At 43.8% G+C, this 25,820-nt stretch overlaps 1 protein-coding gene across 8 annotated transcripts in view; it reads left to right on the plus strand.

The window, feature by feature from the left end:
• The first annotated feature begins 2,166 nt into the window (after positions 1-2,166).
• AKAP6 (A-kinase anchoring protein 6) overlaps positions 2,167-25,820 on the plus strand; it is a 1,180,609-nt gene continuing 1,156,955 nt past the window's right edge. For 6 of the 8 annotated variants that reach the window (XM_029598922.1, XM_029598923.1, XM_029598921.1 and 3 more), the window contains exon 1: positions 2,167-2,338. The gene's annotated coding sequence lies outside the window, so the exon portion shown is untranslated. Of the gene's footprint in view, positions 2,339-12,617; positions 12,687-25,820 lie in introns of all 8 variants that reach the window. The other 2 variants (XM_029598925.1, XM_029598924.1) reach the window with 1 other exon arrangement.

The raw sequence follows: 25,820 nt of genomic DNA on the forward strand, positions 1-25,820 counted from the left end.
ATATGCATGAGAGAGAGTTGCATACCCTGGGTCTCCAATGTATGCAAATCTTTCTCATGCATATTCATTATAGATATCCTAAATACCTGACTGGTTGGGTGTGCCTCCAGAAGAGGACTGGGAAACATTGGATTAGATTGTGAACTTTACAGTGCAGGAACTATACTCTTTCTTCTATGATCGTGCATTGCTGTGTACACTTTCTAGTGCTAAATAAAATGTTTAGTATTAGTAAGTTCAGAGATCACTGATGCTGTTGAGGAGAACAATTTTTACAGGTTTTTATGTAAGCAAGTAAATGAGCTTGAACATCTGTGGCTACAAAGCTTCTGTGAATCAACGACTGCACCGAGAGACTGAAAACTGCCTCCTGAATTGTGCAATGAGGAGCCAGGTGTCCAAGTAAGAATATGCTACAAGTTTAGCCAATGAATACCAAATCAGATCCATGAATTAAACTGTCAAGTAAAAAGTTTGTTTACCTCGCCGTAAATAGCCGTATGGCCACCTTATATATATAAAAAAAAAAAAAAGTTAGCAAGTTAGTATTTTTTATTGGCATAAGAGGAACTGAAGAAATGGTTTTCCCATTTCTTTGATTGCAGACATTTTATTCATGGTCAAAGACTACCAAGCTCCTAAGAAGGGTTTAAGAATCTTGCTACCCCAACAACTCCTCTTCCGGTGCCGATGCCGCCCCGATCTAGCTATCGCACGCAAAAAGTTAGAAAAGGGTTAGAAAATAACCCCCTAAGGGCCTGATTTTAAAAAGCATTTACTCGAGTAAAAACCAGGTTTACTGGAGTAAATTCACTTTACTTGAGTAAGTGGGTTTTTGAAAATTGCTACAATATATGCCATTGACTTGTCTATAGGATTTACTCACATAAGTGCACTTTACTTGAGTAAATGGCTTTTGAAAATTGCTACAATAGTAGCTACATTTACGCATGTAACTCCTTTTGAAAATTACCCCCTAAGTTTCTACCAGTAAAGTTTTACAAAACTTAGTCCATAACTGGAGTGATCCTTTCCCCTAGGCAGGCTTGCCATGCCGCAGGTGTGGTAGATAGTCATTGTAATAATAATTTACCATTTGCTGTTTCCACAATGAAAGACTGGTTGTTATATCATCCACCCAGTGCATCCGTATCGCTTTTTGATTTAGAAGGATTGCCAAGTATAAAAAAACGCCTCTCCACAGCATTATATGCATCACCTTCTACATACAGATCTTAAAAGATTACCACAGCTGTAAATTATATTCATTTCTCCAGTCTATTCCAATCTCTTTTAAATGTCTTGCCAAAAATGTCTCAGCTATACACACCCAATGAAGATATGTAAATATGTGCCAGGGTCCTGCTGACATTTAAGACAGAGATCTGTATCAAAAAATCCAAATTTATACTCTCTAACTATCAAGAAGTAGCTTAAACTGTGTTTCTCTGGTATAAATGTCTGAGATTGGTATAAAGAACTCCATTCCCAGGTCTCCTGACCATTGGTCAGCTAAAGTCTACAAACAGGAGACTTCAACATTGTCTTGAAGTAATTTATATCACCATGCTATTTTATTAAATGTTATAGTACTCTTTATACACAAGTTCAGACTCCCCACTAAAGACTTTACAGAGTACTGCTTGCACAGTGAGGTGATGAAGGATTGTATGGAGCAGTGAAATTCAAAAACTTCTTTTGTGTATAAAGCTTGGAAAATGATGAACATGAGATTAGTGAATGCTCCCTACAATTCTTATAGGTAAAAAGCAGTTTAGACAAAAAAAAAAAAATCATATTGCAGTATTCTTCCTTCTCCTGGACAGAGGCCAAAAGTGTCCCGTCTGATTAAATTGGTGCAAAAAAAGGCTTGCTTTTGATTCTTTTCTTTCATGCTGTTCTTCTACTCCTCTTTCTTGTTCATGTTCTCCCTGGTTTGGTTTTTTTTCACCTTTTCTCTCCTTCCGTTTCATTCCTGATCTTCCTCTCTTTATTTTCTCCTTATTCCCTCATGCTCACCCCTATCTTTCTCCTGCCCTGTCAACATATTCATCTCTGCCAAGATTTAAGTTTATTGGAGAGGGAGCCGAGGAGGTATGTCTCTACTCTTGCTGGGCCTCTAAATTTAGCTCTGGTGACTGGCAGATCGACAGTGCTGCAAAGTGAAGTCCTCCATTTAACCACAGAAAACTTACAGCACGTTTAGTGGCTGACGCTGCGCAGTCTGTATGCCTCATCCTATATGCATACTGTTGATTATACAATGCTGAAAACAGAGGAAGTCTTATCTAGAAGAACTTAATGTCATTTCCTTGGAAGAAAGAAACTTGGAACTGAGGTAACCCTGACTGCCTGTTTCACACAGCCACGATGTGCTCTGCCTCCAGACAATCCTTACTCTGACAAGGCTTTGAAGAGAGTAGAGTTTGTCCCTACAAGATCGCTGTACTTGTATGGGGAAGATGTGTTCAGGAGGGTTTTTCTGTGTGTAGATGTAGATACATATGTTTGTGTGTGGGAAAGTATATAGATTTATGGCAAGTAAATATGGGAAGAAAAGGTATTCTTTTCAGTATTTCATTTCAGACCTGTCTCCTCTTCTCTTGTTGTACTGATCATTTCCTCTTATTACACCATGGTCAGCCAAGTATTATCATGCTCCACTAGCACTGTAGTGACAGACAGATGCCAACCAAACATTTGGCTATGCTAATGAATGACAATATTTGTTCTGCAGTGTTAGAAACATTTGAATATGTTGTCTAAGCAGACTAGGAGCAGCTCCTTTACCAGATGGCTGTGATTCAGGGTAGTATTAGCTAGATTTTAAACTAGAGGAGAGGAAACTGCAGGATGACTTCCTTATCTTACATTTCTGTCCATGACAGAATAAAGATCAAAAAGGATCCCACCACCAGCTAATCTTCCCTGGATAATGACAGCTTGATGATTTTAACTTTTCTGCCATTCACGGGCTGCAGGAAATTTAGTATCAAATATTCTGTATTGGATAGAAACTCAAATGAAGCTTATCAGGAGCTCTCATTACTATTTCCAGTTTGTGTTTATAGCTGTGCTCCAAATTTTCACAGTAACATAGTAATGATGGCAGATAAAGCCCAAGTGGTCCATCTAGTCTGCCCATCCATGCAAGTTACAACCCAAAAGAGAAAACATGGGGGTAACAGCCACTCTGTGCAAGTTACTCCCATGCCTTCCATTATGGGTAGTAACTGCTGCACCGTGCAGGTTACCCTCTTGCCTTCGGTTAAGGTACAGGGGGGGTAACCTGCTCTTCATTTAAGATGGGTACACACACAGGCAAGGGGGCAGGGAGAATTTCTCTCCCCCTCCTTTCTCTTAATTGCACCTGCTCACATCTTCCCCTTTCAATGCAGATGCCTCCCTCTTCCACATCTCTTAGTCTGCACTGGCCTCACAGCAACGGCAGCAACCAGGGAAAATTCAACTTAGGGCCTCCTGCAGTCATCATGCGCTGCAGTGCCCTATTCCCTCCTCACACATGGGCATCGTTACCATGGAAACCGATGCAAGAGGCAGGGCTCTGCAGTGCCTGTTAGCACGCGATGGCCACAGAATTTCTATGATTTGTGCTGTGGGGCCAGTAGCATGGTTCCAGGCCCAGATACCAGCAAGGTAATAGAGACACTCACTTCTGTTGGCCATGCCTAAATCTGGGCCCGAATGTATTCATAGTAAGCTATTTCTTGCAAATTAAAGACAGGGACATAATTCAAAATCAAATGTGATTCACTATTAATTTTATTATTTCTATTTTTAATACTGCTTTGATTCAGATACTAGAGTAAGTTACTCATTTAGAACATTTTCTTATTGTTGGAGGTTTCTGATTTAAGCTCTTATCCCTCATTTGTTTCACTTAGATATGCTAAGAACTATAAATCTTGTATGTGTTTGTGGAAGATATCTTTTGAGGTAAGAAGTCATTGTTTGTTTTTGGCCCAGCAGTTTCCTCCTCCTCCTTGGGACCATGGCAGTTGCTAGACCAAATTGCACCCAGCCAAGGGTTGCTTTTGATACCCTCTTCCATTTTGGGCTTGTGTGCTCATAGACTTTTCTGGTTGCGGCCATCTGCCGGGCTGGCCTGAAAGAACTGTTGCTTTTCACTGCCTCTGCATCCAGGTGCTGATCAGATTTTCTTTCCCCCCCCCCCACCCCCCACACACACTAAAGGGGAGTGCCCTGCCTCCCAGACACTACATCGGGCTGGCTGGCCCCAACGAGAGAGTTGCTACCTTGGAGGTAAGAGTGGGGAATGCTCATGCTGCTCTGTACACAAGTGGTAAGAGCAATGGGAATGGTGGGCTGAGGGTGGGAAGGAGAAAGGGATCAGGCAGATGCTAGGATCAGCTGCATTTCGAGTATTCAGGGATAGGGGCAGATGGCAGCAGTGTTGGAGAGTGGTGGTGGTGATTTTATTTTTCCAGTGTTACACTGCAGATTCTAGCCTTTTGGGGTTTCTAGACCAGATTGTTTTGTATGCATATTTCTAATCTGTGGTCACTTACTCTTTATTTAAGCATTTTATATACCGTCATTCCAAAAGATTACAACGGTTTACAAAAGAGACATATTATAAGTCAACAAAACACTTAAAACAGAGTTGTATTAGGACACATATCACTCATTCCTCATTTATTCTTCTAACATTGACTATGTTTTTTAATATTGTAGTTCTCTGCATATTGATATACAAGCCGTTAAGCCCGTTAAAACGGGCTACATCCCTCTGTCTTTCACCTCCCCCTCATTCTCTCTCCCCTCACTCTTCACCACCCCCTACCTCCCTCCCTCTCACCCACTCCTCCCTCTCCTCTCACTCAGTCCCTCCCTCCCACTCAGTCTCACTCACTCCCCCCTCTCTCCCTCCCTCTCACTCACACTCAGTCCCACTCACTCTCCCTCAGTCCCACTCCCTCCCCCTCAGTCTCACTCCCTCCCTCCCCCCTCTCTTCCTCCCTCTCACTCACACTCAGTCCCACTCACTCCCCCTCAGTCCCACTCCCTCCCTCTCCCTCAGTCCCAGTCCCTCTCTCTCAGTCCCACTCCCTCCCTCCCTCCCTCTCTCAGTCCCACTCCCTCCCTCTCCCCCCCTCTCTCAGTCCCCCCTCTCACTCAGTCCCTCCCTCTCTCTCTCCTCCCTCGCTGCCGCTGCCACACGCCACCGCCGCTGCCATCCGCCGCCGCCGCTACCACCGGACGCCACCGCTGCCTCCCGACACCGCCGCTGCCACTGGACGCCGCTGCCACTGGACGCCGCCATTTTTTTTCTGGCTCAGACCGACGTGCTCGCCCGCACATGCGCGGTAGAGCTGGTCTCTACTGCGCATTTGCGGCACGTCGGTCATCCTTCATTTATTAGGTAGGATTATGTTAGATCATATGCATTTTTGAAGAGCCAGGTTTTTAGCTCACGTTTGAATCTCTTTCTTTCTGTTAACAGACGTAACATTTCTGGTAGAGAATTCCTCAGCTTGGGGCCTGCTATGTAAAACATTTGCTCACTTATTTGCATTAGATGTGTACTTCATGTTGTAGGGACAGTTAATAGCCCTTTATTTTGTGATCTTAGTGTGCGCTGTGGTGTGTATGGTTGGAGATTCATACTTAAGCAGGGGTTTCTGTCCTCGATGTTGAACATGTTAGTACTTTATAATGGATTCTGGCTTGCAGGGGGTGAAGTGGTGAAATTTCCTTGTCCCTAATAGAAGCCTTGCAGAGGCATTTTGTAGTAAATGTAGTTGTTTTAGAAATCCACAGAGATAGGCCTAGAAATAGGGAGATGCTGTAATCTATATTTCAGAAATGAGTGTTTGTAAAACAGTGCAGAAGTCCTGGAATGTTAGTAATGGTTTCAACCATGTAATATTCGCAGCTTGGAGTGTCTAGTTTTAATTAATTTGTTTATGTGCTTTTTCATTGTGATATTCTCATCGATCTGTATTCCTAGGTCTCATACTTGTTCAGAGGGTGTAATCTGAAAATTATCCAGGTCTCTAGGGGTGGCAGTTTAACTGTGGAGGAGCTCTCCTTAGCCATACAATTTCAGTTTTATTTGTGTTTAGGGTTAGTTTAAGATGTGTCAGTTCTTGCTGTATTGCCTTCATGCATGTTGTGTTGATGCTGTATTTTCAAATAATTTGGCGAAAGGAATATAGAACTGTATGTCATCAGCATATAAGAAGTTGATTCCTAGATTTGCTAGTAGAGTACACAAAGGAAGCATATAATTGCTGAAAAGTGTTGCTGATAGTGCTGAACCCCGGGGGATACCTGTATCGGTAGGAAAAGTGTCCGGTATGTGGTTGCCCAGTTTGACTTGGAATGTCCTGTCAGCTAAGAAGGAAGAGAACCATTTGAGAACGCTTCCATCTATTACAATTTTTTCTCATCTGATGGCAAAGCAAGGTGTGGTCCACAGGGTCCGAAAGCTGCTTTTAAGTCTATTAGAACCAAGAGTCATCATTGTCAAACCCCTATAGTACAGGGTCCATTAAAGAAATGAGGAAAGTTTCTGCTGAGCGATCTTTTCTGAATCCAAATTGGTTTGGATATAGAATATTATTGTCTTCTAGGTAGTTTTCTAATTGAGAACACTGCTTTTTCTAGGACTTTTGCGATAAAAGGCAAGTTGAATATTGGTCTATAATTGTCCCAATTGTCAATTCTACCAGTTTTGTTTTTAGGATTGGTTTGATCACAGCTTGTTTCTCCCTATAAGAGACCAATCCTTCTGATAGCAAGTGGTTGATTATGGTTGTGATTGTAGGTGTGATTATGTTGTGTAATATTTTCAGGGAACTCACCGTAATTGGGTCTAGGGAGTAGATAGCTGGCTTAATTTTGGTAATGATTTAATTATTTACATTTTAGTAACTATCAGGTCAATACAGTAAAGTGCGGCTGCGGTTACCCCGCTCCTAACCCACTTTCTACTCACTTTCCGGCCGCGTTAGCCCTTCCTGCGATACACAATCCCCTTTAACCGATTCTTACCGCCTCTTTAAATCACCGGGTAACCCCTTCCGCCCGTGGCATGTATATTAGATGTAAACGATCGAATTAGCTATTCCCTCCCATACAGTAACGTGCGCCCCGACTATCGATTTTTTACCCTGCCGTTTTGCTGCGCGTTTAACCTGCTAACTTACCGCCTACCCTTACCCCTGCGTTAGAGGCAGGGGTAAGGGTAGGCGGCAAACTTTCCCCCAGCCCCCGCTCACCTGCCCTAGCCGCGTCAATGAGTGCTGGTCTCCAGGGCAGCCCCAGTCCTCTCCCCCCTCCTCCCGAAGCAACGAAAGCAGAAAAAATCTAAAAAGCGAAAAAAAAAAAAAGTGGCAAGGAAGTGGACGGTTCTCCTACACTCAAGATTGCCAGTCCTCTCTCCCCTCCTCCTGAAGCAAGGCGCGTAAAGCAGCCTTGCTTCGGGAGGAGGGGAGAGAGGACTGGCAGTGTAAAGCAACAACTTACTTTTTTCACAGCCTTCCTCCGGAGACTGTCATCGGTGGAGACGGACCGTGGCTCCCCTGCCTCCCGGCGAAGATGGATGCCTGCACGGGCGAAAGCGGCCCCTGTGCATGCAATTGGGCCGCTCAAGGTGTGACGTCACGACGTTTGGCGTCACGACATGTGACGTCACGTCTTGAGCGGCCCAATTGCACGCACAAATGCCGCTTTCGCCCGTGCAGGCATCCATCTTCGCCGGGAGGCAGGGGAGCCGCGGTCCGTCTCCGCCGATGACCGTCTCCGGAGATGGGCTGTGAAAAAAGTAAGTTGTTGCTTTACACTGCCAGTCCTCTCTCCCCTCCTCCCGAAGCAAGGCTGCTTTTCGCGCCTTGCTTCAAGAGGAGGGGAGAGAGGACTGGCAATCTCGAGCGTAGGAGAACCGTCCACTTCCTGGTACCTGTCATTTCAAATGTCATTTGAAATGACAGATACCAGCGTGTCCATGAAGCGTTAGGCCAGCACACCCAGGATACTGTATAGCGCTCTATACAGTAAAATGGGTTGCGCGGGCCTAACGCTTCACGGACGCTTCTTGGACGCGGCTTGCATTTGCAAGCAATTTAAATACAGTATCGAGCAGTAGGTGAGCCGGACTGTGCGTGCGGCAAGCGCGGGTGCACCCGGCACTAATGCAGCTCTTCCTACCGCTCCTTACTGTATCGGCCTGTATGTGAAATGTATTCCATTTAGGCTGCTCATACTTTTTTTCAGGTTCTTTAGTCGGCGAGCAAGTTGAGAATTGTGTATTTATTGATTTTATCTAGCAATGAGGTGGCATATTTGTTACAGGCATTCTTTGAGAAGTTGTAGTTACTTAGGATGGACAAATATAGGTTCTTGATTAGGTGTTTTACTGTTCCAAAGAGTAATTTGGAGTTAAAAAAAAAAATTACCCCTTGAATCTGTTTTGCATTGTAGTCTTTTTTGTTTTTTTTTGTTTTTGTTTTATTGATTTGTTCATGGTATTTTGCTAGGAGGGATCTGTATTTTCCTAGGAATTCTGCAGAGGGGTATTTTTGCCATTGTTTCTCAGATTTTCTCAGTGTCTGGTTCGTCTTAGCTCTTCGTTGTACCATGGTTTCTTTTGTTTGGAAGTATTCTGTTTATTTTGGATCATTTTTGTCTGTATTGGGCTTAGGTTATCTGCAATATCAAAATGATGACTTTTTCCCAGGAGTCAAAGGCTGAGGAGGCATTAGTTTGATTAAAATCAATTAGCTTATTTTTTATTGATTCTTCAAGTATATCTGGTTTTAACTTTTTTTCTGAAAGTGAAGGTTTGGTTATTATTGAGGTTGTTTGCTTTGCGTTGAGGAGGGTTATGTTTGCTTTTATTAGTTGGTGATCAGACCAATATTTTATGTGAGGTATTGATTAGACAGTTATTATGAAAGTATGTTACTGTTCTGCATGGATGATGAGGTAGTCTTTTAGCATATTGTTTGGATAGGGATTTCTAGCAGATGGGCTAATTCTGTTTTTCTAGCTTTCAAATAGGAGTTGCTCCTGCTTTTTGCTCAGTTAGATTTAGAACTCTGTCAGCTTGGGCAAAAAGCAGAGTAAGGCCATCAAAGTGGGCCAATTAACAGCCACTCCCCTTGCCTGTAGTTCTTGGGCTCAGAAGGGACCCCCGCCTCTCCTCCTAGTCCCCAAGTTTGGTAGGGTGTCTAGTTAAGATCCATTGAAAAGTTGGCAGCCTTTACCATACCTTTTATCTATTTAGTCTTGATATTCCACTTATGACATCTGTCATTCTAAGCAGATAATAAGAACATAAGAAATTGCCATGCTGGGTCAGACCAAGGGTCCATCATGCCCAGCATCCTGTTTCCAACAGAGGCTAAAACCATGCCACAAGAACCTGGCAATTACCCAAACACTAAGAACAACCCATGCTACTGATGCAATTAAGAGCAGTGGCTATTCCCTAAGTATAATTAATTAATAGCCATTAATGGACTTCTCCTCCAAGAACTTATCCAAACCTTTTTTGAACCCAGCTACACTAACTGCACTAACCACCTCCTCTGGCAACAAATTCCAGAGCTTTATTGTGCATTGAGTGAAAAAGAATTTTCTCAGATTAGTCTTAAATGTGTTACTTGCTAACTTCATGGAATGCCCCCTAGTCCTTCTATTATCCGAAAGTGTAAATAACTGAGTCACATCTACTCGTTCAAGACCTCTCATGATCTTAAAGACCTCTATCATATCTCCCCCTCAGCCGTCTCTTCTCCAAGCTGAACAGCCCTAACCTCTTCAGCCTTTCCTCATAGGGGAGCTGTTCCATCCCCTTTATCATTTTGGTTGCCCTTCTCTGTACCTTCTCCATCGCAACTATATCTTTTTTGAGATGCGGCGACCAGAATTGTACACAGTATTCAAGGTGCGGTCTCACCATGGAGCGATACAGAGGCATTATGACATTTTCCGTTCTATTAACCATTCCCTTCCTAATAATTCCTAACATTCTATTTGCTTTTTTGACTGCTGCAGCACACTGAGCCAACGATTTTAAAGTATTATCCACTATGATGCCTAGATAACCAAAATTATTCAAAATACAGTACTGCAAAATTACATGTAAGAGACTAAGACAGACATTAAGCAACATTAAAAGAAAAAAAACCAGAATTGAATTCAGTTACAAAATGGGCCCAAGTACGGGACAAATGAAATACTTAATTGTAAGAGCATTAGTCTGACTCACCATGGCACTTCTTATGCATTTGGTGTCTTATGTTGCAATATTGTTAAAAGGAATTACAAGTGTGTGATAAAATGCTTTAGAGAACTAATTTAAAATGGTAAATGGAATTCACTCTGAGGAGAGATCCTAGGGCTGGTTCTGTTTAATATCCTTGTTAACAATATTGCGGAGGAGTTGGAGGGAAAAATTTGCCTTTTTGCGGATAACACTAAAAATCTGCAACAAAATTGGCACTTCCGAAGGAGTAGATAGAAATAAAAAGTGATCTAAAAAAAGCTTGAGGAGAAGTCTAATAATGGGCAGTTAAGATTCAATGCCAAAAAGTAGATAGTCATGCACTTGGGGGTGGAGAAATCAAAATGAGTAGTAGCAGTGAAAAACTGATGGGCACTGACCTGGAGTGGGACTTTGTTGTGATAGTGTTGGATGATCTTAAGGTAGGAAAACAGTGTGATAAGGAGGTGGCCAGAGCTGAGGAAATGTTTGGATGCATAAGGTGATCCATAACCAGTAGAAAAAGAGAGGTGGTAATGCCTCTTTACAGGTAATTGGGGAGATCTCACCTTTGAGTATTGTGTTCAGTTCAGGAGGCTGCATCTCACAAAAGATACAGAGAAGCTGGAGACTGTCCAGACAAGGGCAACCAAAATGGTCCAGGATTTGTACCAGAAGCCCTGTGAGACTAAAGAAACTTAATAGATATACCCTAGAAGAGAGATGAAATAGAATATGTTGCAGGCATTTACATAACAAGAAGAAGAAAGGACCCTACCCATGAAACATTTTATTACATTATTTACTATATAGCCCACCAGCTATTAAATGTCATATTATTCCTGTAATCACAAATATGTTTTTTTATTACAAAATACACAATTCTAAAACTAAACAGAACCAAACATTATTTGAACATACTTACATATTATAAAAGTATAATACATATTCAAGTAGTTCATACTGTACATACACCATTTTACAACTTACCATACTAATAGCTTGCTTGTTAACACAAGAACACTACCTATACTGAATAAATGTTTTTACAATCTCAAATGGAACCATATATGTTCAATATATTGAAAACATTACATATATATCAATATCACTCCTAACCATTTTCAGTTTATAACATAAGGCTTGCATACTGGGTCAGACTAAAGGTCCATCAAGCCCAGTATCCTGTTTCCAACAGTGGCCAAGCCAGGCAAAAGTACCTGGCAGGATCCCAAGAGGTAGATAGATTCCAAGCTGCTTATCCCAAAAATAAGCAGTGGATTTCTGCAACTCTCCCTTAATGGTTATGGACTTTCCTCCAGGAACTTGTCCAAACCTTTTTTAAATGCAGCTATACTAATAACTTTCACCACATCCTCTGGCAATGAATTCAAGGGTTTAATTATGCATTGAGTAAAAAAATATGTATCTTATTTGTTTTAAGTGTATTACCCATTAACTTCATTGTGTGTCCTCTGGTCTTTGTACTTGTTGAAAGAGTAAACAACTGATTAACATTTATTCGTTCCATTCCACTCATTTTATATACCTCTATCATAACTCCTCTCAGCCATCTCTTCTCCAAGCTGAAGAGTCCTAACCTCTTTAGCCTTTCTTCATAGGGGAATTGTTCCATCCCTTTTATCATTTTGGTCACCCTTCTCTGTACCTTTACTAATTCTGCTATATCTTTTTTGAGATGTGATGACCAAACTGCACGCAATACTCAAGATGAGGTCACACCATGAAGCGATATGGAGGCATTATAATATTCTCTGTTGTATTCTCCATTCCTTTCCTAATAATCCCTAGCATTCTATTTGCTTTCTTGGCTGCTACTGCACACTGAGCAGAATATTTCTACATATTTTCAACTCATAAGTATTTTTAACTCATAGGTACATATCCATATTAAGAAGAACTAAATTGTTAACATAATTATCTAGCTATTCTAGATAAATGTTTCATTTTTCTATCCCAGAGTTATTCTGTCTGCTCCATGTGAACATTTCATTTTGTTCATTCAGTTTGTTGTAAGTGCTAATGATGTATGGCTGTGTTTAGTTTTATGACTGTGTGTTTATGAATACAGGAGCAATATATGACATTTAGTAGCTGGTAGGTTATATAGTAAATAATGTGATAAAATGTTTCATTAGGAGAGTCATTTCTTGTTCTTGTTATTTATAATATTGAGGTACCCATATATATATTATTTGCAGACATTTAAATACTGGAAAGATATTAGTGCACAGGAAGCCAAGCTTTTTTAAATGAAAGGAAGCTGTAGAACTAGCAATCACAAGATGAAGTTCCATTGGGATACATTCAGCAATAACGTCGAGGTATTTTTTTCTTGGAGAAGATGTTGGATGCCTGGAATACCTTCCCAGAGCAGGTGGTGATGACAAGGACCGTGCCAGACTTCAGGAAGGTATGGAATAAATACAGAGGATTCCTAGTAGCAAGAGAATGGTACTGAAGGCATAGAGTAACTTTCACTTAGTGACAGTTGAAGCCCAAAGCAGCAGTGAGATGGTTTCATTGTGCTTCCGGGAAGGTATGGGGAAACACATCCATAGGCAGTTGCAAACCTACAGGGGCACAATGGCACTCAGAGTTGGGTTCCACGGGGAAATTTAATCTACTTTGGGTAAATGTGCATATAATCACTGCTGAGCAGTCTAGATAGGCCTTTTTCTGCTGTTGTTTACTATGTTACATTGTACTTAAAATCACAGTCTGCTAAGGTGCATCTGGTTAGTGTTTGGTCATGATAATCTTGACAAAAACACAGTGACAGTCCCCTTAACGAAAACATGCTCTGCTGATTGAGTGAATTTTTTCTTATTGCCTCTAATTTTTCTCTGCCTTCTGCACAGAGGAACCTAAAAAGTAGTGCTGGCCAATAGCATGGGTAAATTGAGTTGCTTCCCAGGGCCCAGGCAAAAAGGAGGCCTTAAAATGAAAAAATTATCAGTGGCATTGATACAGATGACAAAATATTGTCAGCATAGGCAATAAGCTTAGAGTAGGTTTTAAAAGCCTTGTGCGCACAAAAACGGTCACATACGTGCATAAATGGGCCTTGTAGGAGCTATGCAAATTTTAAAATAGCCAGGAAGGGCGTGCTTACATTTAATGTACACATGCCCAGAAAAAGTAGGCGGAAAAGGCAGAGCATGGGTGTTCCAGCACTAAAGCATGTAACCCCTAATTTTCCTCAACCAGCACATGTATGTTACACAGGTAACTGTACTACAGCTCCTCAGTGTGGGGGGGAGGGGGCTGAGGAAGAGAGAGAGCCTTAAGGTTCAGCCTGATACTCTATATATGGACCATTGTAAGGGGGCACTTTAATTCGAGGTGAGTTTTTGGGAGGTGGGTTGGGGTTGGAGGAGTGTTACACATTCAGAGGTGTTCATTGTAAAATCGACATCATTAAAGAATTTTTGACCTTATAAGTGATGAAAAGGAGTTCATTTGCACAATGTAGCTAGACTGCTAGATCTAAAATTCTTTGTCAATTTTACAATGAATACCTCTGAATGTGTCTGTAACACCCGCCCCCCCCCTCCACCCCACCTCCCAAAAACTCACCCCGAATCAAAGTGCCCCCTTACAATGGGTCCATATATTGAGTAACAGGCTGAACCTTATAAAAAATCTCTCTCTCTCTCTCTTCCCCCCCCCCCCCCCCCCGAGTGCATGGAAAGCTACAGAGATATAGGCACGGGCAGCCATTTAAAAATCTACCTGTTAAATTTTAACTTCAAACTAACCATAATCTGCTGTGCCTGGCTAAGCTAACCTCCAGTTCCATTTCCTGTTGGCCTGCAGCCAATTAGCTGAGCCTAAAGCAATTCCTCTACTCTGCCTCCTGCAGTCCTGCTGCACCAATATGAAGTGAAGCTTTCCCGCCTTCCCTTCCACCTTCTAGTCCTTCAGCCTGTAAGCTAAGTCCTTCCTCTTGCAGCCTGCCAACCTTCCAGGTACATGAGGGGGAGAAAGTCTAGAGCAGAGCTTGTTCTGATTGGTTGCTTAGGCTATCTTCCAGTTTCTGTGCCCACTGCCATGCAGGCGGACAGCTGAGATCTCCCTCTTCTGAAGTCACCTGCCTGCTTTGAGGCACTAGGGGTGTGGATCTTGCTGCCTCTATATGATCTGACTTTGCCTCCTATCATGAGGCAAGAGGAGCAAGAGGATAGGCAGAATGCATCATGCTGCTTGCAAGTAATCTCTCATGCTTTTCATTGGTGAAGGATTTTTTTTTCTTAAGAAAAAATACTGGGTCAGAGGGTAAAGGGGGATAGCAACAGGATGGGGAAGCTGTGTCTGCCTGACCTTCTTTCCTCCCAGTGCCTCCCCTCCACCTTTTCCTTCTTCAGTGCTAACTCACAAAATTTCATGTTGTTTCTCCTCTCATCTCCCCTACCTTTCTTCCTGAGCTGCTAAAAGAACCTGCTGGCTTCCTTTCTTCATGGCTGGCAAGATGGGCTCCATCAACCACCACAGGCCTGCCTTTCTTCAGTGGTTGGTGGGATCAATCCTGCCAGCTGACCCATTTTTTTAAAACTTATGTGCAAATTTTGAAAATTCTCACAATGCCTTAGACATATGTGGCACATGCAGATTTCCCATATACAGTTGTGTGCAAAAGTTTAGGTACCCCTAGTCAAATTGTATGTTTTAGTAACTCTTAAGTGAACAGAAGCTGATATAACTTCTATATGGTGCAAAGTTAAATGCAAATATACTAAAACACAATTCCACTCTCCAAATTGCTGACCAAATATATCCAACACTATTTTAGGATGATCATCATAGCAAAACATCACACCAAAATGCATTCAAGCTTATTCATTGCTGATAATCTTTGAAGTATTATCTATCAAGTAGAACAAAAATATAAACAGCCCGATTTTTAAAAGGGCCATGTGCGCACCATGCGCATTTTAGAACGGGCTCGGCCACATGCGTAACCCCCATTATGTGCCAAAGGGATGAGCTGGGGGGAGGGCCAGGCCAATGCCATTTTGTACTGTCCCGATGACTCGTGTGCTGGCATTCGGCTGGTAAGTGCAATTTACTTCAACTCAACATGAAGTAAGTTGCAAAAAAAAAAAAAAAAGGGGATAGCTAGAATAGATTTAGGGGTCGGGATGGAGAGAGGAAGAAGCAGGAAGAATAAGGATAGGAAAGTTCTCTCCCAGTCTGCTCCCTAATTGGAGCGACTGGGAGGGAACTAGGGCCCAGCCGATTGCTTTGCCATGCATAGGTTATAAAATACCCCACTCCTGCGCACACGAGTGGCGGGCCGCCCGCGCATGCATGCAGATATCGGATTTTGTAATACAAGCGTGCTCCTTTTCAAAATCAACCCCCACATTTTTGGTTTGTTGATAAGATGTTCATTCATATTCTAAAGTGAAAAGTCCAACAGTTCAAAAAAACTTCTATATATCCGATATATCAAAACTTCTATACATTATGGGCCAGATTTTAAAACGTATGCATGGGCGTAGATTTGTTCGCATAACCCGGCGCGAACAAATCTACGCCCGTTTTTATAACATGCGCGCACTGCTGTGCGCGCATGTTATAAAATCCGGGGTCAGTGCGCGCAAGGGGAGCCCCGATGGCTTTACCGTTCCCTCCTGCCCCCCCCCCCCACCATCCCCCCTACCTTTGAAAAAGTTACGCCTGCCCAAGGCAGGCATAGCTTGTACACACCGGCCGGCTGCCGGCGTGCCCTGCCCCGGCACAGGCTGCTGTGCCGGAGCACTCGACCCTGCCTCCAGACTGCCCCTTTTTGCAAGGCCCAGGACATCCCGGGGCTTGCGCGCGCCTCTGAGCCTATGCAAAATAGGCTCTGTGCGCGCTGGGGCAGATTTTCTCGGGTTACGCGCTTAGCCTTTGAAAATCTGCCCCTATATATATCAAAACTCCTATACATTATATATATCAAAAATCATATAAATATCTAAAATACAAACTAATCTCAAAGCTCCAATAGGTTCCAAATGAAAGTTCTTCTCAAATGAAGAAAAGCTCACTTAAGAATATCCATCTTCACTGTAAAAAGTCCTGACATTGGCCAAGTATTTTGAATGATAAGACTCTGCTTTAGGGATCAATAAAACAGGCTGGGGCTCAGCAATACTTATAAATGAACCAGAACCAGGCATAAAGTCAAAAGAAAAAAAACACAGTATGAAAAAACTTGATCAAATTGAATTCTTTCAAAAATATAGCCCCACAAATGTTCTTTTTCGGTACTTAATTTAAAGGTCCCAAATTTCAGCGTTATCTGTAGGCAGTATGAATACCAGCACCATATTTAAATGGATATGAAAACAAGCAACCAATCATCTTATTATGCAAATTTGATTGAAAAACATTTGCACAAAAAAGGGGCCAAATTTTATCAACCAGAGAAATCTGGTACACACTGTTCAAACCAGTGTGTACCAATTAGGGGACATACTATCCAACCTATAAATTGAATACTACTCACATTTATTTAACGATGCCTCAAAGTCTCCCTGCGAAAGGATGGCTGAATGTGATCTATAATTTATTTATTTATTTATGGTTTTTATATACCGGGGTTCCTGTATAATATACATATCACCCCGGTTTACAAGGAAATAAAACTAACGCCTCGCAGGGCGATTTACATTGAAACAAGTAACATTGAAACAAGGTAACAGGTAATGAGGGGGGCATAACAGGGATTAGAGGAAATTACATAGAATGACCTGTATTACGCATGTCCATTTTAATTGTGATAAAGCTGCTAAGAAACCTATGTACAGAAACCTATGTACAGGGGGGGAGGTGGTTCAAGGTCTATCCTTTGGAAGAATACAGTAATTGTATTCTTCTGACTCTTAGATGTCCGGGAATGCTTGTGCGAAAAGCCAAGTCTTTAGCTTCTTTTTGAACGTAATGTGGCAAGGTTCTAGACGAAGATCCGGTGGGATAATGACATGATACCTGCTGGCACTTTGGGTAAACTCAGTAAATGTTATGTTGCATGATGAGATGAAAATGAAACCCATCTCAGAGAGATATTTTTCAGGGCTGTCTGTAAACACGGGGCGCGTATATACGTAGACTGGAAGTGGCGAGATGACGTTGGACAACTTGGAGATTCGTATGGCTTCTTTAATACGGTTCCTGACAAAGAGTGGTGCATTTCTTGAAGATTTCAGAGCTGTCTCCAGATAGATATTGGGGTAAAGGGCTGTACTTTCCTTCCACAGCCACATGAGTTCATTGTTTCTCTTTAACTCTATTTCAGGGCAGCTTCCTGTGTAATTGTGAGAATCGTGTTTGTAGCCATAGTTGTAGCATTCTGGGAACAAGAAATAGCCCCAGAACTGCTTAGGCCTGAGTGATTTTCCCAGCCATAGAGTATCCAGCATAATCCTTTGTGCTGCGGCCTCAAACTCTATTTTGGCCTTCCTGTCAGGGTTAGATCTCTCTATAGCACAAACTCAATTGTCCATCAAAGTTAACAAAATGTTGAAGTGAGACAGTGTTGGCCTATTGGAGCTTGAATTTTATGAGTGTTAATACAGTTCAGTGTCTGAATGGCCCGTTTAGTCCTCCCAACATATATAAACAGTGGGAACACTGAGAGGAGAGGATCACCTTGCTGGTGGCTGAAAGGAATCAGTAAGTTTTTGCTTGGGACATTGTCTTTCTTAAAAGTATCGGGGCAAAGTTAACTATTTGGGAATATTATTTAGTGTGTTTGTGTGTTTGTGCTTTTAATAGTCAGTAAGACAGTGAATAAACAAGTTAGATTGTTTGTATTTTTAAATAGTCAATAAGGCAGCTAGTAAGCAGTAGGTAGTGTGTTTATTTTTAAAAGTCTGTAAGGCAGCTAGTAAGCAGAACTAAGTGTTTGTATTTAAAAAAACAAACAAAAAAAAAGTAGCCAGAAGCTAGAAATAAGCTAGGAGCAGTGTATACCTAAGTAAAAAAGTTGAAAGGTTCAGTCCAGTTACTCACCTTGGAAAGGTGTTGAGGTAGTGTGACTTGGTTTGAATAGGTACCAACATTTGTTAATCAAGAGAGCAGTGAGTCACTCTAGCTGACTATGAAGTTAGACAGTTTGTATTTCCCAACTCTCCCACCCCTCACCCACCCACCCCTAGCTCATCCCTTAATTTATAGGCAGGTGCCACTTTCATAAACAAAAAACAACAACAAAAACTTTATTGAGAATTTGATCAGACCCCTGTAGGCCACTACCAGACATATAGTGAATTCACTAATACGTTTAAAGGATGTTAATTAGACACATTCCTACTCCCATAGCAACCTAAAACTTAACTAGGTACTGATTAAAATTGAGATGAAGGCAGCAGTCCAGCAGCAAGAGGGGGGCTTCCCAGTCTTTTGCATCGAGTGGTCACATGTATGAATTTTTACCCACCGGTGAGAAGTTGTACATGTGCATACGATGCAAAGAGCTCCTGGCTCTCAGAGAACGAGTCCGATCTCTGGAGGCTAGAGTGGCAGACCTGGAGGAGCTGAGGTATATAGATGAGACCTTCAGGGACATAGTAGCCAAGTCCCAACTTCAGGCTGGCAGCCCTGGTGCTGCCTTGGAGGAAGAAGGTCTCATGATTGGAGAGCATCAACCTGGTGTAGCAGGAAAGGATCCTGTAGCAAGGACCTGCCCTCCAGGTGATACACTATCCTTTCGTACCGAGGATATCTCCCCAAGGCCTACTGCCCAGGAGGGAAGGGTTAGGTCGGCCGTCATAGTAGGTGATTCGATTATTAGGAATGGAGACAGCTGGGTGGCTGGTGGGCGTGAGGATCACCTGGTAACATGCCTACCTGGTGCGAAGGTGGCGGATCTCACGCATCACCTAGATAGGATTTTAGACAGTGCTGGGGCGGAGCCGGCTGTCGTGGTACATGTGGGCACCAACGACATAGGAAAATGTGGGAGGGAGGTTCTGGAAGCCAAATTTAGACTCTTAGGTAGAAAGCTGAAATCCAGAACCTCCAGGGTAGCATTCTCTGAAATGCTCCCTGTTCCACCCACAGGACCCCAGAGGCAGGCAGCGCTCCGAAGTCTCAATGCATGGATGAGATGATGGAAGGATTCAGTTTTATAAGGAATTGGGGAACCTTTTGGGGAAGGAGGAGTCTTTTCTGAAGGGATGGGCTCCACCTTAACAAGGATGGAACCAGACTGCTGGCACTAACCTTTAAAAAGGGGAGAGAGCAGCTTTTAAACTAGATCTAAGGGGAAAGCCAACAGTCGCTCAGCAGCGCATGGTTCAGAGGAAGGTATCTTCAAAGGATACTGATGATGCATTAGAGTTAGGGCATCCCGACAGTGAGGTTCTAATAAGAAAAGTAGTCAAAGTGCCTGTAACTAAAAACTCTCCTGAGCTAAAAAATTCAAATGTATTCCTATCAATTAAAAAGAAGAATGAAAATATAGACAAAAAACACACTTTGAAATGTTTGTATGCTAATGCCAGAAGTCTAAGAAGTAAGAGGGGAAAATTAGAATGTATAGCAGTGAATGATGATATAGACTTAATTGGCATCTCAGAGACATGGTGGAAGGAGGATAACCAATGGGATAACAGAGAGGTGTATCCGGGAGGCGGGGTGGTGCTTTATGTCTAGGATCTTTATGGGTAAAAATCCCTTGTGTGTTGGGGAAGAGTATAGTGATAGGAGTATACTACCGTCTACCTGGCCAAGATAGTGAGACAGGCAGTGAAATGCTAAGAGAAATTAGGGAAGCTAACCAAAGTGGTAGTGCAGTAATAATGGGAGATTTCAATTACCCAATATTGACTGAGTAAATGTAACATTGGGACATGCTAGAGAGATAAAGTTCCTGGATGGAATAAATGAAAGTTTTATGGAGCAATTGGTTCAGAAACTGACGAGAGAGGGAGCAATTTTAGATCTAATTCTCAGTGGAGCACAGGATTTGGTGAGAGAAATAACGGTGGTGGAGCCGCTTGGCAATAGTGATCATAATATGATCAAATTTGAATTAATGACTGGAAGGGGAACAGTAAGTAAATCCACGTCTCTAGTGCTAAACTTTCAAAAGGGAAACTTTGAGAAAATGAGAAAAATAGTTAGAAAAAAGTGAAAGGAGCAGCTACAAAGGTAAAAAGTGTGCAAGAGGCGTGGACATTGTTAAAAAATAGAATCCTAGAAGCAGAGGCCAGATGTATTCCACACATTAAGAAAGGTGGAAGGAAGGCAAAACTATTACTGGCATGGTTAAAGGTGAGGTGAAAGAGGCTATTTTAGCCAAAAGATCTTCACTCAAAAATTGGAAGAAGGATCCAACAGAAGAAAATAGGATAAAGCATAAGCATTGGCAAGTAGAGATGTGAATCGGAACCGGAATCGCCCGATCCGATAAACAAAAAACGCACCCTGACCCTTTAAAACTGACCCCTTAGCCTCCCCCACCCTCCCGACCCCCCCAAAAAACGTTTTAAAATATCCTGGTGCTCCAGTGGGGTGCTGGCCATCCAGTGCTCCAGTGGGGCACCGGCCATCCAGTGCGCCATCCAGGTCCACTGGATGGCACCGGCCATCCAGTGCTCCTACCATGTGACAGGGGCTGGCCAATGGCACGGATACCCTGTCACATGGTAAGGGCAAAGGGCCATCGGCGCCATTTTTATTAGTGGCAGCCGACGGCCCGAGAGTGGGAGATTGCTCCCAGTGCCCCCACTGGACCACAAGGTAATTTTAAAATGTTTTTTGGGGGGGTCGGGAGGGTGGGGGAGGCTAAGGGGTCAGTTTTAAAGGGTCGGGTGGGTTTTTTTTTATCGGGCCATTGGCGCCATTTTTATTAGTGGCAGCCAACGGCCCGAGAGTGGGCGATCGGTCCCGGGGCTTCCACTGGACCACCAGGTGATTTTAATACATTTTGGGGGGGGGGGGGGGTTTGGGAGGGTGGGGGAAGGTAAGGGATTAGTTTTAAAGGGTCAGGGTGGGTTTAGGGGTTGTTTTGGTGTGCCGGTTTTCCCGCTCTCCCCCCAAATAACTCCCGTTAGTGGACACAAACCCGATTAACGATTTTTCACGATAAATCGGGGGAATTTCTATTGTATCGCACTCTTTAACGATTTTTGACAATTTAAAAAATATCGGACGATATTTTAAATCGTCAAAAAAGATTCACATCCCTATTGGCATGTTAAATGTAAGACATTGATAAGTAGGGGCGTGCATTAGTTTGCAACATATTGGCAATCCGCAACTTATATGCCGTATTCATGGGGGGTCACGAAAAGTATGGCGAACCCCCACGAATACAATGTATCACTAACGAATAGATTCCCCACCCCCCCCCCCAAGATTAGCCAAAAGTCCCTGGTGTTCCAGCGGGGGTCCTGGAGCGATCTGCTGCACTCGGGCTGCCAGTATTCAAAATGGCGCCAATAGCCTTTGCCCTTACTATGTCACAGGGACTACCGGTGCCATTGGTCGGTCCTTGTCACATGTTAGGAGCAATAGGCCGACCAATGGCACCGGTAGCCCCTGTGACATAATAAGGGCAAAGGCTATTGGTGCCATTTTGAATTCCAGCAGCCAATGGCCTGAGTACAGGAGATCACTCCAGGACCCTCACTGGACCACCAGGGACTTTTGGCATGTCTTGGGGGAGTCAGGAGGGTGGGGGGTTGTAGTTAATTAAATTTAAAGGGTTGGGATGGAGTTTTTTGGGGGAAACGAATACATATGTAACTAATGAACAGATCAGGGGTCCCCCAAGAATGGATGCAATGGATTTGGGTCCCAACGAATACAAATACCGAATGGGATGAATCCGTCCCTGCTGCACATCCCTATTGATAAGACAGGCTAAGAGAAAATTTGAAAAGAAGTTGGCCAAGGAGGCAAAAACTCACAGTAAAAAACTTTTTAAACTATATCCAAAGAAGAAAGTCTGCGTGAGAGTCAGTTGGACCGTTACATGATCGAGGGGTTAAAGGGGCACTTAGAGAAGATAAGGTCATCACAGAAAGATTAAACGATTTCTTTGCTTTGGTGCTTACTGAAGAGGATGTTGGGGAGATACCTGTTCCAGAGAAGGTTTTCATGGGTAATGATTCAGATGGCTTGAACCAAATCACAATGAACCTAGAAGATGTGGTAGGCCTGATTGATAAACTGAAGAGTAGTAAATCACCTGGACTGGATGCTATACACCCCAGGGTTTTGAAGGAACTAAAAAATGAAATTTCAGATCTATTAGTAAAAATGAGAAACCTATCAATAAAATCATCCATTGTACCTGAAGACTGGAGGGTGGCTAATGTAACCCCACTATTTAAAAAGGGCTCCAGAAGTGATCCGGGAAACTACAGACCAGTTAGCCTTACTTCAGTGCCAGGAAAAATAGTGGAAAGTGTTGTAAAGATTAAAATCACAGAACATATAGAAAGACATGGTTTAATGGAACAAAGTCAGCATGGCTTTACCCAAGGCAAGTCTTGCCTCACAAATCAGCTTCACTCTTTTGAAGGAGTTAATAAATGTGGATAAAGGTGAACCAGTAGATGTAGTGTACTTGGATTTTCAGAAGGTGTCTGACAAAGTTCCTCATGAGCGGCTTCTAGGAAAAGTAAACAGTCATGGGATAGGTGGAAATAGTCCTTTCGTGGATTACAAACTGGTTAAAAGACAGGAAACAGAGAGTAAGATTAAATGGACAATTTTCTCAGCGGAGGGGGGTAGGTAGAGGAGTGCCTCAGGGATCTGTATTGGGACCATACTTTTCAATATATTTATAAATGATCTGGAAAGGAATATGATGAGTGAGGTAATCAAATTTGCAGATGACACAAAATTATTCAGAGTAGTTAAATCACAAGTGGATTGTGATAAATTGCAAGAGGACCTTGTGAGACTGGAAAATTGGGCATCCAAACGGCAGATGAAATTTAATGTGGATCAGTGCAAGGTGATGCATATAGGGAAATATAACCCATGCTATAGTTATACAATGTTAGGTTCCATATTTGGAGCTACCACCTAAGAAAGAGATCTAGGCATCATAGTGGATAACACCTTGATATCATCGGTTCAATGTGCTGTGGCAGTCAAAAAAGCAAACAGAATGATAGGAATTATTAGAAAGGGAATGGTGAATAAAACGAAAATGTCATAATGTTATGAAAAGAGTCTGTTAGTGGACCCTTGGGCCGGCTGACTGGAGACGGACTCCAGTCGATGGTAAAGGAGCCGGGAGGCGGAACAAGGCTGGAGCGGATCACGAAGTCTTCGCCCTGGAAACCCGAAACCCCCCCAGGAGGAGCCCGTAGGGGTCCGGGTCGCTGGGACTTAGGAGATCCGGTAGTTGAGGTAGGCGGATGATCAGGAGAGTCGAGAGGAAGTCCGATGGTCGTGGCTGGCTGAAGACAAGGAGAATCGAGAAGAAGTCCGAGGGTCGAGGCTGGCTGAAGACAAGGCAGGATGCTGGAAAAGCTTGAGCGGAGCCATGGAGTGGAGGCTGGAACAGGCAGGGTCAGGCAAGGCAGGAACAGGATGGAAGCAAGGCACAGCTGGAACAAGCAGGAACCAGAGCTGGAAGCAAGGCACGGCTGGAACAAGCAGGAACCAGAGCTGGAATGGCAACTAAGCACTCAAGGAGCGACCTCGTTGCAAAGGCAAGGTAGGAGAGACAGACGCCGGTTTAAATAGCCAGCCGGCGTCTGATGTCAGGAGAGGGGCGGTTCAGCACTTCCGGGTGCTGGACCTACAAGAGGGGTTCCCTCGCGCGCGTTCCCTGGCAGGGGGAGGAGTCTGGTTCGGGCCTCGGCGGCGTCTCCACGTGGGAGACGCCGCTGCCATGCAGTCGGGCAGGCCCCACGGACCGCGGGTCGCGGCAGGAGCGGGGGACCCGAAGAGCAGGTAAGGACCCGGTCGCTACCCTGGCGACCGGGACCGCAACACATAGGGGCGGATTTTCAGAGCCCTGCTCGCCTAAATCCGCCCAAAACCAGGCGGATTTAGGCGAGCAGGGCCCTGCGCGCCGGTGAGCCTATTTTACATAGGCCTACCAGCGCGCGCAGAGCCCTGGGACTCGCGTAAGTCCCGGGGTTCTCCGAGGGGGGCGTGTCGGGGGCGGGCCGGTCGTCGCGGCGTTTCGGGGGCGTGTCGGCAGCATTTTGGGGGCGGGTACAGGGGCGTGGCTACGGCCCAGGGCGGTCCGGGGGCGTGGCCGCGCCCTCCGTACCCGCCCCCAGGTCGTGGCCCGGCGCGCAGGAGGCCCGCTGGCGCGCGGGGATTTACGTCTCCCTCCGGGAGGCGTAAATCCCCGGAGAAAGGTAAGGGGGGGGGTGTAGACAGGGCCGGGCGGGTGGGTTAGATAGAGGAAGGGAGGGGAAGATGAGGGGAGGGCATTAGAGGATTCCCTCCAAGGCCGCTCCGATTTCAGAGCGGCCTTGGAGGGAACGGGGGTAGGCAGCGCGGCTCGGCGCGCGCCGGCTATACAGAATTCATAGCCTTGCGCGCGCCGATCCAGGTTTTTAGCAGATACGCGCGGCTCCGCGCGTATCTACTAAAATCCAGCGTACTTTTGCTTGAGTCTGATGCGCAAGCAAAAGTAGGCCAAATCGCGCTGTTTAAAAATCTACCCCATAATGCAGCTGTATCGCTCCATGTGAGACCGTACCTTGAATACTGTGTACAATTCTGGTCGCCGCATCTCAAAAAAAGATATAGTTGCAATGGAGAAGGTACAGAGAAGGGTGACCAAAATGATAAACGGGCTGGAACAGCTCCCCTATGAGGAAAGAATAAAGAGGTTAGGATTGTTTGGCTTGGAGAAGAGACAGCTGAGGTGGGATATGATGATAGAGGTGTTTAAAATCATGAGATGTCTAGAACGGGTAAATGTGAATTGGTTATTTACTCTTTCGGATAATAAAAGGACTAAGTTAGCATGTGGCACATTTAAAACTAATTGGAGAAAGTCTTTTTCTCTCAACACACAATTAAACTTTGGAATTTGTTGTCTGGGGATGTGGTTAGTGCAGTTAGCGTAGCTGGTTTTAAAAAAGGTTTGGATAAGTACTTGGAAGAGAAGTCTATTACCTGCTATTAATCAAGTTGACTTAGAAAATAGCCACTGCTATTACTAGCATCAATAGCATGGGATAGACTGAGTTTTTGGGTACTTGCCAGGTTCTTATAGCCTGGATTGGCCACTGTTGGAAACAGGATGCTGGGCTTGATGGACCCTTGGTCTGACCCAGTATGGTATGTTCTTATGTTGAAAGAGTGGGCATGGATCTTGTGGGGCCACTAGAGAGATCCTACTTATAGAAACATAGAAATGACTGCAGAAAAGGACCAAATGGCCCATCCAGTCTGTCCAGCAAGCTCTCCTAATCAGTTTCTCATATTTACCAGTCATAAGAACATGCCATACTGGGTCAGACTAAGGGTCGATCAAGCCCAGCATCCTGTTTCCAACAGTGGCCAATCCAGGCTAGAAGAACCTGGCAACTACCCCAAAACTAAATCTATCCCATGCTACTGATGC

The sequence above is a fragment of the Rhinatrema bivittatum genome, chromosome 4, assembly GCF_901001135.1.
Source record: "Rhinatrema bivittatum chromosome 4, aRhiBiv1.1, whole genome shotgun sequence".
NCBI classification, from domain to species: Eukaryota; Metazoa; Chordata; class Amphibia; order Gymnophiona; family Rhinatrematidae; genus Rhinatrema; species Rhinatrema bivittatum.